At 33.6% G+C, this 16,736-nt stretch overlaps 1 protein-coding gene across 1 annotated transcript in view; it reads right to left on the minus strand.

The window, feature by feature from the left end:
• Positions 1-16,736, minus strand: part of EPHA6 (EPH receptor A6) — a 951,964-nt gene that overhangs the window by 859,116 nt on the left and 76,112 nt on the right.

The raw sequence follows: 16,736 nt of genomic DNA on the forward strand, positions 1-16,736 counted from the left end.
AGCAGTCTTCTATATATTCCTTCTGTGTGATTTAATGCCCTTACATATGATTGATAAAGTATGAAAACAATTCATTTGGAATAAACCTACTATCTTTGAAACGTAGGTTATCATTCTTTGTGCTTGTTAGTATACTTACTGCTAAAAGATGCAAAAATAAAAATAAAAGTCATGCATCTTTTTTTCTGACCAAAATTAGTTCACAATCTGGTCAAAAAGGCAGACATGTTAATATATCATAATACAAACTGTTTAAATCTAAAATACAGTAATATATACTATTCTAGCAATTATGTTAGGCTAAAGTTGGGAGGGAATATCTACTAGAAATTCATAAATGAGGGCTGGACTAGAATGAGGGTGTTTTTAACCAGATGTAGTGAGAAATGTCTTTTTTTTCCTTACAGAAGAATTAACTTCTATAAAGTAACTGAGATATGACAGGGATCAGGGATGATGATTATATTGGGGGAAGTACAGGATAGAAATGAGTCTGGAAAGACAGATAAAGATCTACAGGGGAGTTATTGAAGAGTTTCCAGCAGGTAAATCTGTAGGACTCACGATTTAATAAGATCTTTATTTTTAACTAAAATCCCTAAACATCAATGGGCCATGGATCATACTCTGAGAAACAATGCTTTGGTATCTCATCATGAGTTTTAGTTCTTCATCTTGTTAAGGAAGTTCTCTATTTGTAGTTTTAAAAGTGTTTTGGTAGTACGTTATTAGGCATCTGCTGTTTATGGTAAGGATTCTATGGTTTCTTTTATTTGTATCACTGTGATGCCTTTTATTGAAATATTTTAAAATGTGAAACCCTCCTTAAATTTCTGGGATACAGTCTACTTAACACATTGCAGAATACTCATTTAGTACTATTAAAATCTATTCACTAACAGACACTTTGCATGATTGAGCTACAATACTTTAATTTTTATTGTGGAAAAATCTCAAATATATTTTTAAAAAATAAAGAAAATAGTATAATGAACTTTCATGTACTAATCACCCAGCTTCATTAATTATCAATTTATGGTCAATCTTGTTTCATCTATACACATTTACCTACCCACTCCTCCCCCAAAGCAGGATTTCTTTGAAGGAAATTCCAGTCATCTTATCAATTCATCTGTAAGAAATTCAGCATGCATTTCTAAGATAAAGACTCTACTTAATACAGCTACAATGCCTTAATTCACTAATATAAACAGTAATTCTTCCTTAATGTCATGAAATATCTAGTTAATGGTTAATCTTTCTTATTATCTCAATTTATTTTACCAGGAAATTAGATTCCAAGTAAATCACATATACTATAGTATGCTGGCATTTAAGTGTTTTTTTCTTTTTTTAATGATGGCTTCCCCCATTGTCTTGTTATATTTATTCAAGTATCATTTATTATAATAAAATTATATGTACATTTTAAATGTACATTTCTATACATATTGTTGCAGGTATCAATAATTGTCAGTTTCTTTTTATTGCAGGAAAGTATTTCTTTGTATGGAATTAACTAGCTGATGGATATTTGGGCAATTTCTATTTGGGGACATTGTGACTAAAGTCCTATAAACTTTCATATATGAATTTTTATGTGGACTATGTTTTCATTTTTCTAAGGTAACCAGAAGTAGGGTTTCTGGGTAATGTAGTGTTAGCTTTTAAGGAACTGCCAAGCTATATGCCACGAGGCTGTGTAATTTTACATTCCCCAAGCAATGTATAGTTTGCCAGTTGCTGCAAGTCCTTACCAGGACTTGATATTTTCCAGTTCTTGTTTTTGTTTTTGTTTTTTAAGCCATTCCAATAGGCCATTCCTACAGGCATTTCCCTAATGACTAACCAATTTTCTTTTTCATTGACTGAAATTTATTTGTTGGGGAAAAAAAAACAAAAAACTGGCTTTTGTCTTTTTATCCAACAGCCTAGATTTTGCTGATTGCATTCATGAGATATCACTAATTATGCTCTCATAACCCTTGATTTTCCTTAAACTGGCAGATATTACTAATGGATTGATGAGTTTAAGCTTCCTTTAGATGTTTTATACCAAAAAACAGAAGCTCTCTCTTCTCAATGTTTTTCCTTATCCTTTTAACTTTGAACACAAAATTTCATTATTTGTTTTAGTTTTTATATTCATAGATCCAAAACAAAATATCTTTTCCTGATTTCAAAACTACAATTTTGATCCAAGTTTTCTCATTATTGGTTTCTACAGAAAACTCTTAGGTACTATCTACATATAATGACATTTAAGTAAATAGATTTACTAGAGTACAATGTTAAAAAATGCCTACTATATATACTGAAGTCCATCCAACAGAGATTTCCATTTTCAGAGACTGTAAATAGAAATTATTTCCAACCAATTAATTATCCTTTCTGAAACATATTTAGGCTGCTTTGTTCTAAACATTTATAACTGCAAAATGGAAAGTATAGTAATTTCAAGACAATCAAAAAGGGAAAATATGTCTATATACACATCAGTGTAGCTCTTTAGGAAGAATTTTGTTTGTTTCTTAGTGCTTCAACAAACAGGATTTACCTAACTGCTTTATTTTCCTCTTTACCCTGTAATAATAGCTTTTAACAAATCATTAAAAAAAAAATTAAAATTTACCTTCCTAGCAAGTGAATGATACATTGATATTAAAAGAAATTGAGGATTTGGGGATAAATTTTGTAAGATCACTGCATTTGATAAATGTTCAAATTTTATCATTTATTTCATATACAATACCCCCACAAATTCAAGGTTTTTCAAACACACTAATTACAATGAACCCAGCAAGGTGAGAGCTCCTCCTGCTGGCTTCAAAAAAAAAGCTATCTAATCCTTAGCAGAATACAAAAACAGTATATTAACTTTAATTTTAAGTAAAAAAAAATTATTTTTTATTTTTAATTTAATTACATGGCTTTACATTTGGTAATATTACTCCTGTTATATATTTAAAGTTTATTAAAAATGTAATTATTTTTCATATGATAACTAAGAATGTGGATGTTTCAAGAAACAAAAAGGAGTAGGCTGGCAACATCAAAATAAAATCTTGAAAAATCTCTATTTTTTTAAAAACAATACAATGCATATGCTTATATAACTATGTCTAATTTTTCTATTATTTTATAAATTAATTCTAGGAGATTATAGTTCCCTTTGAAAATGTTTTTTATTAGTGCTTCCTTTATTCATTCTTTTGAAAATTATAGGAAAATTTCACCGTGTTCTGAAAGAAAATATTAAATGACAAAGACAAGGCTGATCATATTGGATTAAGTATGAGAGAATGAGTTCCTAAGATTGTAGAGCTCAATATTAATCTCTTGCAGTTGAATAATTTATCAAGTCTTTATCTATGTTCCTTTAAGTAAATTTATGGGATATTAGTTTAAAACACTTAATATTTCATTTTAAAATACATAAAAAATCATCTTCATTCAAACTACACAATAACAAAGGTTGAAAGATTATTTATATACCATTTTGAGAAATTAAATGAAGAGGTAATTCCTCTGAGAAAATCTTTTAGGATAATTTCATTGCACAAATTCAAATTAATGGCATGTGAATCAAGTGTAAAGATTTCATAATTTCTCCTAAAATACAGACAATAATAAATACCTGCTAGGGAACTTTCTCCAACATATCCAATGCAGTAAAAGGGCACAACATTTCTTCTTAGGATCATTCTTTTCAGAGTCTTTATTTTACAAATAGGGCCAGAAATGTAAAGTTCACTCAGTCACTTAGTAACACCATATCATTAGAGCTTTTGGCAGTTACATGTACCACTGACTGTAACACACCCTACCATCTCCCATATCTCTAAACAAACAAGCAAATAAATACAATCCTTCTGAAATCATGGCTACACACAGGATACTTCATATTATAGGCACATTTAAAAAAAATGCACAGTAATATATTTGTACCAGTAGAACACCTAAACATAATTTCATTTAGATCCTACTTTAATCTGATATTCAGTTTATCAGATTAACTAATTCAGTTTTGACATAACTATGTTTCTAACTGACAAAAATAAAAGCTTTTTGTTTCCAGATCTATATACAATGGGTATATAACCTCACATCAGGTCAGTATAAATAATTCCTAAAAAATAAAATTAAAAATAGATTTATTTAGTTAGACATTGTTACCTATCATACCTTGCCAAATCCCACAAAAACCATTATTGCTAATCCTAAATAATACCTATGGCATTATATAATATTCTACAAAGTTTCCAAGCACTAGGGTAACTTTCCAAAAAATCTACAACCTCCAGATGGGTTCTTGAACCAAATCAGTCCTGAAATGCAGAGGCCAGCCTCTCCACAACATCAACTAGTTCCATCCCCCTATTCCATATTATCAACAGTCCCTTCCAACATGAAAAAGTTAGAATGATCATAGCCCAAATACTCCTAAATAGTGGGAGAAAGATCAAAATTGATGATAGAGTTATACAGAGAAGGTAGGATTTAACAAATGAGTATGAATGCTGAACCATTATATTGTTATTTCTTTTAGTCTCCAGTATCTTTGAGCAGCTGGAAGTAAAAACCTAAAATGGTGGAACTGTAGCCCTCACCAAACTCTGAACTCTGTTCTACAACTAACTGTTGTGATGTACTTTGAAATTTATTGCTTTTCTTGTGTTATTTTTCACAAAAAAGAAAAACAAAGAGTACAACAGAGAAGATAGGATTTAACAAATGAGTATGACTGCTGAACCATTATATTGCTATTTCTTTTTGTCTCCAGTATCTTGGAACAGCTAGAAGAAAGAAAAAATCATGGAACTATAACCCATACCAAGCTTTAAAATCTGTTCTATTACTACTTTTAAAACATACATGGAAATATACTTGTTTTTTTTGCATATATGTTATATTCACAATTTCAAAAAGTTAAAAAAAATGGATTGCTTTAAATAAACTGTTTGTTATTATTTTTTAAAGGAACATCCTTAAAAAAGATGGTAGCAAAATTACCTTTAGCTAGAAATTGAGATCAATATTTATAAACATACTTAAGAACATTTGGTTTTGTGGTAGTGGTTGCTCTTGCTTCTGTTGTTGTTTGTTGGCTTACTGTTAATATAGGTAGTCTTCATAATTAATTCAGTCATATCTCAGAGTTTGGAAGTCCTATTTTGACAGATAAGGTATGTCTTCATTTCTCAGCTACTAAAACAAATACCATACAATGGGCTAGTTTAACTACACGAACGTTTTGGCTCATGATTTTAGAGGTTAGAAGTCTTATTTCCTCTTGAGGTCGTTATCTTCTGCCTGGCTGGCAATCTTTAGGGTCCTTTAGCTTTTACATCACATGATAATGAACACGATGGTATTTTCTCCTTTCTCATCAAGGTTCCACTGAATTCTAGATTCTGGCTTCTGTCCCTCCATGACCAATTTCCTTTGCTTATAAGGACTTCAGCCGTATTGGATTAAGGACCACTCTCATTCAGTTTGGGCATACTTTAAATAGTAACATCTTCAAAGATCCTTTATACAAAGGGTTTACAAACCCAGGACAAGGTTGAGACCTTAAAATGCCTTTTGTGGGGGACGTAAACAATACCCAAGAGATGAAAACAATGAGGTTCAACATCTTGCTCAAAATGAATGAATATAATCAAGCCTAGAATTTTTGAACTCATACCTTTCAATTCTCTATTCTAAAATTATATCTTTTTCAAAATTCATATTTAAATTTCTGTCACAGTCCCTTCTGGAAAACATATCATATCTTTTTTCTTCTAATGGATATATAAGCTATAAAACTCAGAAGTTATTTTCTTTTACTATAACCTTAAATAGAAAAACAGGCAAAAATTAAAGCTTTATAATAGTCTATCTAATGAAACTGTTCTAAGGATTAATCAAGTATAATTTGTTTACTTCTATTTAGAAGGCAAGCCATACTATAGAGTAGGATCTGCCACTGACAACTATATCCAAATAATGACTGGTTAATAGTTGATTAAATATATAGCAAGGAATGTGACTCCTCGCTTTTACACCTTCCTACTTCACTCGGTCCAAGATCCTCTAGATCCTTACCCTCTTTGGCACAGCTTTATCTGTATTAGCTTCATAATTATTCCCCCAACTGACCTTAGATTGGAAAGATTACCAGAGAGACCGTGAGGCAAAGGTGTGGATCTGATCTATCACAGGGTCACCGAACTACAGGTTCACTCCTGGGCTCCAAAGCAAGGCCATTCACAATTACCAGTGAGGTATGTCACAACTGGGCTTTCCACACCAAGTTAAGTTATCTCATTAAAAATACTAAGAAGAAGAAGGGGAAACTGGCATATTTCCAATTTAATTGCAAGAAATAACTCCTCCATTTTGGCTACCTTCAGCATTTTGATCCTTAAACTAGGTTCATTTAGAAGCTATAATGTTTGCAATTGTTCCAATTACTCAGAATTTAAACAGGTAGAAAAGACCATTTGGCTTTAGTCTTGGATTTGCTAGTCTTATATTAAACAGAACTGTGAGTTTTTCATCTCCCAAACAAGTTTCTCATTTATCTGAAACCACTGAATCTGCTTCCCATCACTTCTATACTGTCAGAGATTCTCCTAGCATTTCTAGTTTTATCCGTTCTTACATTTCCCACTGGTGTGCCATGCACTTTGGATAATTTCCAATTTTTGAAAGGCTATTATGAAACTCCAGTTCTGAAATTCACTTAAATCATTGCTTTTTATAGTTCTGGTAAAAGAAATTATGACTACCTATTTGAAAGTCTTATCTACAATTGAATGGCTATCTCAACATAAAACCATCTCCACATAATGGAAAAAAGATCTCAAAAAAAAAAAACTATTGAAATCTCTACTTTAAAAAGAAACAATAGTGGTTTTCACTGAGAAGAAAAACTGAATTTTATTTGAATCTAAGAAAAAAATTATAGGACTAAAATGTAGTCCTTTTTTTTTGTAAATAGAAGGGAAATTTTTTTTAGCATTTTTTCTCTACTACATTTAAAAGGATATAATGGAAACAGATTTTAACTTCCTTCATTAAGGCATTTGGAATCACAGAACTATTACTTGATTTTACATAAGACATGTTAATTACTATTTCAGCAAGCATTTACTGAATCCATTATATTAAGGACTCTGTATCAGGCACTGCAGAATATAGAACGGTATACAGGATCTAATATATACTCTGAATAACAGATGTCATTTTATCAATTTTTATTTTATGACTTTTGTGTCAACCCACATGTCATAATCTATTTAAATATGCTAACAGCAAAGTATATTAAAATGTCCTTATTTAGAAGGTGGAGAATAAGACTGAAGTTATTTAGTAGACACGTAGAAATAAATTGCTACTCTATAGGGACAGACATCCAATATCAACATTTCAACATCACCAAAAACACTGTCAGTAATTGGACTATTTATCTCAGATTCTACAGAAGGGCCAAAGAATGAAGATTGTAGAAATGCAATTCAGTAGTCAATAGGAAGCAAAATAATAATTGTTCACCTGTAGAATACCCTCCGAAATAATCCCAGATACAAGAAATAGCTGCTAAATTTGTCTAGACAGTTTTTTCACTTAAAGTAGGAAATAAAACTGAATTAAATATTTATCAGAAATACATTTTTTATGGGTTTTGGTGTTTTTTTTTTTTTTTGGCTTTTACAATGGTTATTTATTAGCTTACAAATTTACAGTCCTAAGGCTGTGAAAATGTCCAAATTAAGGCATCAATAGGATGATACTTCCTCAGAAGAAAGGCCACCAGTATCTGGGACACTTCTGTCACATGGGGAGGCACATAGACAGCATCTGCTGGCCCACTGCTCCTGAGTCTTACACTTTCAGCTTCTGATTCCAGTAGCTTTTTCTCTCTGAGCATGTGTGGGTCCTCTCTTAACATCTCCAGAGTTTTTGCTCCCTGCCAGAACTCTCTCCAGGTTTTTTCTGTCTTTTATCATTTCATAAAAGATGCCAGTAAAGAATTAAGACCAACCTTGAGTGGGCTGGAGAACACTTCAATTGAAACAATCTAAATAAATGGTCCCACCCACAGTAAGTCAGCATCCAGAAGAATGAATTAAAAGTATAAGGCCTTTTCTGGGGTGCATGATTGCTTCAAGTCAACATAACAATGAATATGCATTCAATAACAAGAAAAAAATCTGGCATAAAATGTCACCTATCATTAAAAATTATTTTTTCTCACAAATCATTAAGAAATCAAGAAACTATTTTATACAATATGAATATAAACAGTACAGGACAAAAGTTGGTGGTCTACTGACAAATGATAATGTCCCTGTAACAAGTCCTTAGAGCCAGGCACAAGGGAATAAAGTTTACCTCATTTGAATATATATTAACAACTTGCAGTTAAGCTCTCACTCCTTCATGTAGAAAGCACAATTTAGTCTTATCCTTCTGTGAAAATAATTAGCATTTAGTAAAATGGAGCCATTATGTTATCTTCTAATTCAATATATCTTCTTAGAATATTTTGGTACAAGAATTAAGAACTGATTCTTAGATCAGACATATATTACCACAATCAAAGTGTAATGAAATTAATGAAAATGATCAAAAGATGATTTTCCGAATCAGAAAAGCACATCATATTTTTCATTTTAGTCGTTGTTTTACTCTTTTTTCTCTAACTTTCATAAAAAAAAACCAATGGCTTTTTTGAAATATTGCAAATTGCTTTTTTAAGAGTTCATTTAAAAACTTGTTTTATTGACTCCCAGCAAGGTGGTGGAGCAGAGTGGATCGTATTCAGCCCTTCTACATGGGACAAGACAGGGGATGGGGACGGGGAAAAGATGATTGGGACTGCAGTCCCAAAGCTGAGTGCCAGAAGAGCACTTCCAATGTTTTATAGGAAGAAAATAGGCAGGAAGATCGGGAGTGGGAAAGCAGGGCGGGTCTGATCTTTCAGGATCTGCAAGGGGGGCAGGTGGCAGCACACAGGGAAGTATGGATCTCAGGGAACTGACTGTCCATCTGGTCCAGTTGCCCCAACTATACTGCCTCTGGCAATGCTGGACAAGATGGATGAGCCTTGAGAACGTAATGCTGAGTGAAATAAGCCAGACACAAAGGGGCAAATACTATGTGAGTCCACTTTTTTGAAAAGAAGCGTAACAAAGTATCAATGGCTGAAAGAGTTCAACAGAGTTGAGAGGCAACTCTGGAGGTCACTCTCATGCAAACTTCATCACAGTAAAGGTAAAATCAGAAGTTTATAATACAGAATATAAGGAACCTAGAGACGCAGGGAAGCTAGAAATGGGTGAACGGTTAGCTGATGAGGTTGAACGTAAATGTTAAGGAATAGATAGAAGTGAAGGTGGTTCACTAGTGGGTCTAAAAATATTATCATCATATTGAAGGTGAACATGATTGAAAAGGGTTGTATAGATCCATATGTCCCAATCATTAACACTACAAATATAAACAAGTTTTTGCATGAACTACTACAAAGGTATGGCTCTCATGCAAAGGGTATATAAGTTTGGAGTATAGGGGGAAAGCTGCTACTGCATGCTATGGGAAATGTTTAACAGGAAAACATCAAGACTACCACAGGATCACCAGCGGTAAATAATGGGTGGAGGGACAACAGTTAAGGGAAGGTTTAGATTTTCTATTTAGTGAGGGTGTGTTTACTGGTTATCTTTTTCCTGGGAGCAAGGAAATTATCTAGAATTTAGAGTGTTGATGAACTGTTAACTTTGGACATTATACATGATGCCCAATGAATAGAGGTGGCTGAAGGATACACTGACTGAAAACATTGTCGTACGAGGGTATACACATATAATCAAATATTGTGCTGCCACAAAATGGTACAAAGTTTTGAGGCATGCAACATTGTGAATGAACCTGTAAGACATTTGGTGAGGCAAAGTAAGCCAAAAACAAAAGAAAATATATTGTATAGTCTCACTGAGAAAAAACTTATAAGAAAACAAGGGCCTAGACTGTACGCTTTTATAGCAGTCACATTTAGTCCGAGTGGTAATTGCCATTTCTGGTTTTTGAGAGGCTGTTTTATGTATGTGTAACCTGGTGTTTAGAGGTAAGAGCAAAGCTGATCAGATCGGGATTAAGGTAATTCAGAATACAGGGGTAAGGAAGACATTGTCTATATTTTAGAATCTCATCTACACTTTGAGACCAAAGCAAGAAAGATTTTTTGGTCCGACTATAAATTCTCTGTAGCATATAATCTAATTCAACCTGTTTAGATAGATCATTTAAACAATCCAAATACAGGGAGCCCAGAATAAGAACAAAGGCCTTAAATCCCATATAGTTTAATGTAATACCTGGATATTTCCAAAAGTATATTAAGCAATCAAAAGTACTGGCAAAGTCCCTTGAAAGATGGGAGAAAAAATATGGAATTATTAAACTTTACCACCAGGAAAATCCCTTATATTGTGTCAAACATTAAGGGCACCCAAAGCAATAGGACAAGCCTTTGATCTTGAGGCTTACTCCTGTGAACGTTATGTATACAGGAGAGATGCTTTTAGCCTACCTATATAGGTATGCCTAATAGTCATTTCCAGAGACCTATTTTGGTACTCAGATGTGGCCTCTCTCTGTCTAAGCGCAACTCTGTGTGTAAAATCATTGCCTTTCCCCCATGTGGGACATGATATCCAGGGGTGAAAGTCTCCCTGGCAGTGTGGGAGATGACTTCTAGGGACTAGCCTGGCCCTATCACTATGGGATCAACAATGCCATCCTTACCAAAAGGGGGAAAAGAAGTGCAACAAATAAGGTATCAGTGGCTGAGAGAGTCCAAACAGAGTCAAAAGGCAACTCTGGAGGTCACACTCACACGAGCTTCAGTTAAAAATCGCTACCTATCATAGCTTGCCAAATCCCAGCCAAAATCATTCATGTCAATCCTAAAGAACACATAGGGCAATACATAAGACTCTACAAAGGTACCTTGTGCTAGGGTAACTTTCAAGAAACCTACAACCTGCAAATGGGTACCTAGATCAGGTAAGTCTTGAAAGTCCTCTCTAAGACATCAACTAGTTCTGTCCTTCTATCCCATATAATCGACGGCCCCTTCCAACATAAAAATGTTAGAATGGGCATAGCCCAAATCCCTTAATGAGTGGGAGAAAAATCAGAGGTGATGGTAGAGTTATACAGAGAAGATAGGGCTTAAAAAATGAGTATGACTGCTGAATCATTATATTAGTATTTATTTTAATCTCTTGTCACTTGGGGCAGCTAGTAGTAAAAACCTAAAAATGTGGAACTGTAACTCATACCAAACTCTGAAATCTGTTCTACAACTAATTGTTGTGATGTGCTTTGAAATGTATTGCTTTTTTGGATATAGGCTATTTTTCACAAAAAAAGAAAAATAAAGTAGATTGTGATGATAAATACACAGGTATAGAATGATACTGTGAACCACTGATTGTAGACTTTGGATGATTTCATGGTATGTGAATATATAATATATATATATCAATAAATAATAAAGACATAAAAAATAAAGAAATGAAAAAAAACCAGTCAGTAACTTTCATACACCACCCTCCACTACAGATAGAACAATCAGATAGAAGATCAACAAGGAACCAAAGAACCTAACCATATGATAAACAAATTAGACCTAACAGACTTATATAGATGATTACACACCAATACATCAAGATATACATTCTTCTCTAGTGCACATGGAAGGTTCTACAGGAAAGATCATATGATGAGACACAAAATAAATCTTTATAAATTTATTAAGATTGAAATTATCCACTTTCTCTGAACATAACAAAATTAAGCTGTACGTTAATAATACCAAAGGAACCAGAGCTTTCACAAATACATTAAAATTAAGCAACACACACTTAAATTACTGGATCAAAGACCAAAATTGCTTAAAAAAATCAATAAATAATTGGAGATGCAAGATAATAAGAAACAACATACCAGTACACGCGGGATGCAGCAAAGGCAGTGCCAAAAGGGAAATTTATTGCCTCAAATGCCTATATTATAAAACAAGAACGGGGGGTACAAGAGTAGTTCAAGGGTAAAATTCTCGCTTGCCATGCGGGAGACCCAGGTTGGATTCCTGCTCCATGCACTCCTCAAAAAACGAACAAATAAGCAAAACAACCAAACAAAAAAAATCCAACAAATAGTGCTGTAATAACAGGATACTCACATGGAAAAATAATGAAATGTGACTGCTGTACATCATACAAAAAAACAAACAAACAAACAAACAAAACAAGAACGAACAAAAATCAAGGACTTAACTGCTCACCTGGAGAAATTAGACAAAGAACAGCAATCCAACCCAAAATCAAATAAAAGTAGAGAAATTACAAAGATTAATATAGAAATAGATGAACTGGAGAACAAAAAATCTAAAAGAATAAATCAACAAAACCAACAGTTGGATCATTGGGAAAATCAATAGAAGCTTTGGACCCCTAGCTAGACTGACAAAGTAAAAAAGATAGAGAACGCAAACAAAATCAGAAATGAGAGGGGGGTCGTTATTGCGGCTCCTGCAGAAATTTTAAAACTCACAAGAGAATGCCATGAACTATATGCCAACAAAGTAGACAACTTAGATAAAATGGACAAATTACTACAAACACAAACTGCTTTACTGAATCAAGAAGAAATAGAACATCTCAACAAATCAATTATAAGAGTTTCAATCACTCATCAAAAATCTTCCCACAAAGAAAAGCCCAGAACCAGATAGCTTCACAGTGGAATTTTACCAAATATTCCAAGAAAACTAATGCCAATCCTACTTAATCTCTTTCAAAAACCTGAGGAAAAAAAGAATGCTGCATAACTCATTTTAATGAAGCAACCCTAACTCTTATGCCCAAACCTGATAAAGATGCTACAAGAGATGAACCCTAACGGTCCAATTTCCCTAACAATAGAGATGCAAAAATTCTCAACAAAATACTAGCAAATCGAATCCAATGACACATAAAGAATTAAACATCAAGAGCAAGTGGGCTTTACGCCAGAAATGCAAGGGTGGTTCAACACAAGAAAATCAGACAATATAATATAGCACATTAATAAGTTGAAAAGGAAAAATCATTTGATTATATTGACGGATGCTGAAAAAAGCATTTGATAAAATTCAGCATCACTTTCTGATAAAAATACATCAAAATTTAGAAATCAAAGGAAACTTCCTCAATATGATAAAAGATAACAGGCATATATGAAGATTCCATAGCCAGCATCATACTTAACATTGTGACATTGAAAACATTCCCCCAAAGATCAGGAAGAAACAAGGATGTCCGCTGTCACCAATATTATTCAACACTGTACTGAAAGTCCTAGCTGGAGTGAATTAAAACAGGTGAAAAACATAAAATGTATCCAAACAGGAAAGGAAGAAGTAAAACTTTTAATATTTCTAGATGACATGCTCCTATACTTAGAAAAAAACCTGAAAAATCTATGACAAAGCTACAAAATCAGTAATATTTCTATACACAATTAGTTACCTATTTGACAAGCAATTAAGGAAAAAAACTCCATTCAAAATATCAATAAAAAGTATCAGGTATCTGGGAATATGCCTAACCAGAGATGTCAAGGACATGTACACAAAAAAGTACAAAATATTCCTAAAAAACATTTAAAATGACCTAAGTAGATGGAAAGAGTCCATACTCATTGACAGGAAGGTTGAATGTCATGTGATGTCAATCTACCCCAATTAATCTACAGATTCAATGCAATACCAAACAAAATCCCAACAACCTACTTTGAAGACTTGGCAAAGTTAGTTACCAAAAGTTTATTTGGAAGGGAAAGAGACCCCAGATAGCTAAAAGATAACCTAAAAAAAAAAAAGTGAAGAACTAACACTTCCTTACTTTAATGCTTACTATAAAGCCACAGATGTAAAAATAGCATGTTACCCACACAAAGACAGAAATATGGACCAATGGAATCAAAATGAGAATGCGGAGATAGACCAACAAATCTATGTATGACTGGTCTTTGATAAGGCCCTCAATCAACTTTGGCAGAATAATCTTTTTCAGTAAACGGGCATGGGAGAATGTACTATCAATTGCCAAAGAATGAAAGAGGACCCCTACCTTACATCTTATATAAAAATTAATTCAAAATGGATTAAAGACTTAAATGTAAGAGCCAGTACCATAAAACTTCTAGAAGAAAATGTAGGGAAACACCATCAAGATCTAGCAATAAGCGGCAGCTTCTTAAACTGTACACCTAAAGCATAAACAGTGAAACAAAAAATAAATAAATGGGAACTCCATAAAATCAAATGCTTCTGTGTCCCAGGACTTTGTCAAAAAGATGCAGAAGCAACCAACTCAATGGGAGAAAAATATTTGGAAACCACATATTGGATAAAGGCTAGATATCCTGTATACATAAAGAAAGTATACAGCTCAACAACAAAAGAATTAACAACTCAATCATAAAACAGGCAAAGTATATGAATAGACGCTTTTCCAAACAGCAAATACAAATGGCTAAAGAGCACATGACAAGATTTTCATTTTCATCAGCTATAAGAGAACTGCGAATAAAGGTGACTGATAAATCACCTCACAACTATAAGAATGATTGCTATTATACAAACAGAAAACTACAAATGATGGTGAAGTGGAGAAATTGGGTGATTTATTCACTGCTGGTGGGAATGTATGATAGTGCAATTGCCATGGAAAACAGTTTGGCAATTCCTCAGAAAACTAAGTATTGAGTTGCCCTATGACCCAGAAATACAAATACTTGGTATATACCCAAAAGAGCTGAAAGCAGTGACACAAACAGACATTTGCATACCGATGCTCACAGTCAAAAGATGGAAATAATCCAAATGCCCATCAACAGATGAGTGGATAAACAAAATGTGGCATATATGTACAATGGAATATTATGCAGCAGTAAGATGAAATGAGGTCCCCCAAAGCATAAGACAACATAGTGACTCTTGAGGACATAATGCTGAGTAAAATAAGTCAGATACAAAGGCAAATACAAATAATTTCGCTATTATGACTGATAAAGGTAATCTCTGAGATTACACTGTAGAATATAGCAGGCCTAGAGGTACACAGAAGCTAGGGATGGGGGAAAGGCTACACACTGAGGTCGAAATTAAATGCAAGGGAATAGATAGCAGTAATGGTAACTAATTAGTGGGGTTATGGAGTAACACTTTAATATGAAGGTATATATGATTGAAAGGGGATGTATAGTGCCATGAATCCCACCAATTAAATACCTACAATTATAAATAAGTTCTTGCATGAATTATTTCAAAGTTTTGATATTGGACAAAGAGTCAACAGTAGAGAGGTATAGGGGGAAAACAACAATTGCATGCTACAGCCAATAGTTAAGAAGAAGATAGCAACAGTACTACAGTACTACCAGGGGAAACTAATCCAGGGAGAGGGACAAGAGGTAAGGTGTAGTTTTGATTTTCATATTTGGCGAGGCTATGTTTGTCGGTTCTTTGACTCTATGGAACAATGTAAATTGTCTAAAATTGAGAGTATCGTTGACTGCACAACCAAGTGAGGATACTGTAAGACATGGTTTGTTTATTTTGGAATTATCTATGATGTACAACAGATGGAGGGAGCCAAAGGGAGAATGAATGAGGAGCATAATGGCAAACTGTGACACATCTATATGATGAAATATAGTGTGGCTAGAAAAAGGAAAACATCAAGAGGCAAGCAACAAACTTAATAAACCTTGGGGACAATGTATTGTGCAAAATAAGCCAGAGGCAAAAGAAAAATATGTTAAGGTATTTTTCAGAAAACACTTATAAGAAAACTGGTGCCTTGACTGTAGGCCCTTATAACAGTCACACTCAGTCTGAAGTTGTAAGTGTATTTCTAGATTCTGAGACACTAAACTATATGTTATCAGCAGGTATTTCCCTGGAACTTTGTGTAACTCTGCGCCACCTAAGTAAGACTCAGAAAGGGAATCCTGCAGCACTGAAAGTTAGCCTAACTGTAAACAGTAACAGTTAAAGTAACTGAAAAAGATCAGGCCTCAATTAGAGATACAAACAAAGTCAATCTGGCTGGGACTAAGATAAATCAGAATAGAGGGTAAAATACAACAGTATATGTACTCTAGATCTTCACCTACTGTATGAGAGCAAAGGCAGAAAGGTTCATAAAGTCTAGGATCTAAATTTTCTGTAACATACCATCTGGATCAACCTGTCTTCATAGATCATTTAAGCAACCCAAACTCCTGGAGTCCAGAATGGGAACAAGGCCTTCTAATTCCATATAGCGTAATGTGATATCTGGATGTATCTCACACTATGGTGAGCTAATAATTAAAAAGTAATGGTAGAGTCCCTTGATGGTCCAAATAAATAAAAAAAGAAAAAATAAATAAACAATTAAACTTTCACAGCTGAGAAGATCTAGGAATCCTCTCAACCTCTGGGAAATCCCAAGAAAATAGGCCAAGTCCATGATTTTGTTTGCCATTAGGAAGCTTATTTCTTCAGAGGAGAAATAAAGAGTACTTACAAGGATGCCTAAGAGTTGCTTCTAGGAAATCTCTTTTGTTATTCAGATGCTGCCTTTATCTCTAAGCCCAACTCCGAAAGGAAAATCATTACCATCCCTCCTAAGAGGGACAGGACAGTC

Source organism: Tamandua tetradactyla, chromosome 10 (genome assembly GCF_023851605.1).
Source record: "Tamandua tetradactyla isolate mTamTet1 chromosome 10, mTamTet1.pri, whole genome shotgun sequence".
In the NCBI taxonomy this organism is placed as follows: domain Eukaryota; kingdom Metazoa; phylum Chordata; class Mammalia; order Pilosa; family Myrmecophagidae; genus Tamandua; species Tamandua tetradactyla.